This window comes from Geospiza fortis, unplaced genomic scaffold (assembly GCF_000277835.1).
Source record: "Geospiza fortis unplaced genomic scaffold, GeoFor_1.0 scaffold73, whole genome shotgun sequence".
Lineage (NCBI taxonomy): Eukaryota > Metazoa > Chordata > Aves > Passeriformes > Thraupidae > Geospiza > Geospiza fortis.
The window spans coordinates 527,092-530,929 of record NW_005054581.1 but is presented as its reverse complement, the minus strand read 5'-3'; the positions used below and the strand labels follow the sequence as shown (position 1 = coordinate 530,929).

Sequence of the window (3,838 nt, the reverse complement as noted above, 5' to 3'; positions counted from 1 at the left end):
TTGTACATGGAGACTTATGGCACAGCAAAGGAATAAACATTTTTATTTCCCATAAGCTAACACATTATTCTTACTCTATGTTCCTTTGCTCCTTTGTTCTTTACTGATTAATTCTTTTCTGCCATTTATCAGATTTGTCAGTGCTCTATTAGGTGTTCAAACAGTTCTTTTTGCCTTTTCTTTTCCCCTGCTTAGGTTTTCAGTGTATTTTAAAATGTGCCCATTTGCAGCTTGTTGCAGCTCAATGAAATAATGGTTTCATTTATTTCTGACATTGTTCTGGAACCTGAAACACGAAACTCTATATTATTTCCAAATGTCTTTCATGACAGCAGAAACCTCACTGAATAATGCCTGTGATAGCTCAGGCAAACCTTCTGCTGGACAGGTTTTCCTTTCCTGAGGTAGGTAGCAATGAGCTCACCCTCCATTTCTGTATCTGTGCCTCCTGCATTATGTATTCCAGCAATATGTCTCTGCCAGTGAGAGCAGGCATTGTGCTGATGAGTTTGAGGTTCATTCAGAGCTACAGGGGAAGGGGGTTCATGGCACAGGAGACAGATGTGATGGGCTGATGATACAAGACAGTCTGTTTGCATGTTCCATTGCTGGAAAGGCAACACATGAATGAATGAGGCAGAACTTTGTGACAGAGATGACGACTTACCCAGGGGGTAAATGGAGAGACAGACTGAAATTCTCTTGGAATGGGATTTTATAATTTGGGGAGCTACACTGGGCATATAATTAAAGCATTCTGCATGTGATATGAACTGTCAGAACCTTTTGTCAACTGTTGTTGACTGAATCCCACAGTAATAGAACAGGACAGCCATCCTTGAAAATAATAGATCAGTTTAGTGCTAGTAAAAGACAATGCTTTTACTATGCAGCAGGTATGGAATGTTTGGAAGTTTTTGCCACAGGAAGATTATAGACACAGCTGTAATCAATAGGTGCAAAAAAAGTATTGAAAAAATCAATGTTTCATTAATAAATTTTAAAGGATATGGGTATAGTCTCAAATGTCTGTAATCTTTTTGTTGTAGATGACAGTGAAACGTGAGGAAGTTATGCCACCAAAAAGTTCAGGTTTATTGGAAAAGAGAAGGTAATGGGAGGCTCCTGGAGGGCTCAGAACCTCCTGGAGGGTTCAGTGCTGGAGCTCAGAGCTGCGCAACTCAACTCAGTGTATCTGCAAATGGTCAGGAGGAGAAAACAAGGGGTGCCTCAGAGGCTTATCCTGAGTTAGGCAGAATCAGGATGGGTGAGGGGACAATGCTAAAAGCAGTCTGAGCTTCTGTAGATCCTAGAGAGGAGCACAAAGTCCTGGTGAGAAAAAGGTAGAGTGTATTCAGTTGTGTTTGGCGAGGGATCACTGAGAATCACTGGATCTGCAGCCACCTGAGGAAGACTCCTCTGGCAAAACAAGGGAAGACAAGGTGTGTACAGGAAGGTGGGGAGTGCACAGGTGTCTCTGACCTTGAGGATTTGCATGATCAAACACACACCAAGACAAATGTTTGAAAGAGAAATCTGATTTATGGTGAGCTGGAATTTATGAAAGATTAGTGGACACAGAAGTGCAGCTCCACCAAACCCACCCACACATTAACATGGGGCAAACAATCATCACATTTCAGCACCACCCAGCTCCAAACTGGTTTGTCTGTGCTCAGCACACTCCCAGCTCTTCTACAGGGCCTCACATGCTCTTGGACACATTTCCTCATAGAAATTAGTGGTAAATCAGATTCTTTGCATGTTGGTTTTATTGCTAACTGAGAGTTATACTTCCATAAGAATTATGATTTTCTGGTTCATCCTCGGGTTTTAAAAAGGAAGCAAATTAATCTGAATAACTGGATCCTTTCCAATTGATTCTCTGATGCATTTTCCCATCCTCAGCAGTCTCCTGCCCTCTGTCTGATCCACCTTTGCCCAGATCCCAAAATTAATGAATTTGCTGTGTTGTCAAATTACTCTTCCAATGAAATGCCCCAATACTTCCTGTGTCACAGGCCCATAGCTCTGCTAAACAGATAGATGTGACATGAATTCTTTTAATCCCTTGGTAAACACTTTGTTTAAATCCAGCAAGGAAAACACCCAATGTGCATTGACTCTAATGGGACAATGCTGACACCTCCTCTTGAGGGCACAGGGGGAAGATCTCTTTCCATCTCCTGACACACTCAGCCCCTGGGGCAATGCTGAGCTTCATCCTCATCCCTGTCCTCATCCTCTTCTGTGCCTGGGTGCACCACACCTTTGGCCAGGGCAGCTGCACCAAAATCAGGGTCAACAACTGGAGAGGATCCCATGTCTCTGGGTACAGGTCCCCTCCACTGGGTGAAGTGGGAATTCTTCATTTAAACACCAAAAACATTGTTTGCAGCCAGGAGCTGCTTTTTTATTTCTGGTAGATGAATTTGAGTATTTGAGTTATGGAGCTTTGGGTCCTATTTCTACTGCATCCTTTGTCTTTAGGCCAAAATTAGGTCAATTATGGGATACTTGCATGGCAAAAGGGCTTTATAGAATGAAAAAGTGGGTCCTGTTTGTAAATTCCTCTGAACTCTGTTTTTATTTTAAAAATCTCTTTTCATACCTCATATTAACTACATGTAAGCATCATCACTGGGTTATCATGCAGGATTAAAGCAAGGGAGTAGTAAAAGAAAAATGGTGCCAGGTTTTCATCACCTCCACCTTTTAAGAGAGTGAGTCTTTAGCTTCAGACTGAGGTCATCTAAAATAATGGGCAAATAGGACTGGAAAGAAAAAGGCAACCCAAAGAAGTTGTTATCAGGGGAGGGCAGCCAGCCCATGCAGGCAGTTTTGGAGGTTATAGGTCTCTAAACAATTTTATGGTCTCCTAGTCCTGCCAATGTCAATGCCAAAGACTGCAGCCTTTGGTGGAGCTGCAATTGCACCCTGGTTTCTAATTAAATCCTTTTTTTCAGGCCACATTCACAATTAAATAAATAAAACAATTAAAATGCCAGTAAAGTTTATCATCAGCAGGTGTTCAGAAATTGCCTGTTTTCTCCCTTGCTGAATCATTGCCTGTACATGACCATCCCCAGAACTATTGGAAAAAAGCTTCTTCGCAGAAATTGAAACAAAACTGCTTACAGCCATAATTAGTGTTTCAAACAGTTTGTGTATTTAAGAAAAAGTATGAGTGAAGTTCAGTGTGACTCTTGTGATAAGAAGTGCACAAGCAAGTATATAAATAAAAGAAATATAAACTGTAGGGTCCCTGGACAGTTTTAGTGAACATGTGCCACCTCATCTGACAAAGAGTGACACTTTCTAACGCAAAAGTGTGACACAAAGAGTGACACAAAGAGTGACACATACTTTCTAACAATTCCTGTGTAAATATTCTTCATTATACTTTGAGTGGTTTATTCTATTTTTTAGCTGCACAGGGAGTGCCTGCATTATTTCTCTTTGCCTGTGTTGGAGAGAGGCTCTCCAAAGATTTTGGACTTGCATAAAATATATTCATGAACTTGAGCCCAGAAGGAAACAAGAGATTGTTTACTATGACCTTCCATACACAGGCTTTTAAATGCCACTGAGTCACCAAACTACTAAACAACAAAATTCAAATTCATGGCTTGTATGCTTTATCTCAGATCTCCCAGGATTTCAGACAGCTGAAAAAAGTCAACCCTGTCATCCTTGGAGATCACCTCATGTCCCTGGTGTCTTCTTGTCTCTTGCTCCCAGTTGGCTGTTTGTCCCTATTAAATTCCCAGGAAAAAGGTAAAACCTGTGCAAATAAACCTTTCAAACCAGGCATATGGAGAATTTTGGAGGAGTATTT

At 41.2% G+C, this 3,838-nt stretch overlaps 1 protein-coding gene across 2 annotated transcripts in view; it reads right to left on the bottom strand.

The window, feature by feature from the left end:
- Nucleotides 1–3,838, bottom strand: part of DPP6 (dipeptidyl peptidase like 6) — a 566,729-nt gene that overhangs the window by 44,030 nt on the left and 518,861 nt on the right. The window lies entirely within an intron of this gene.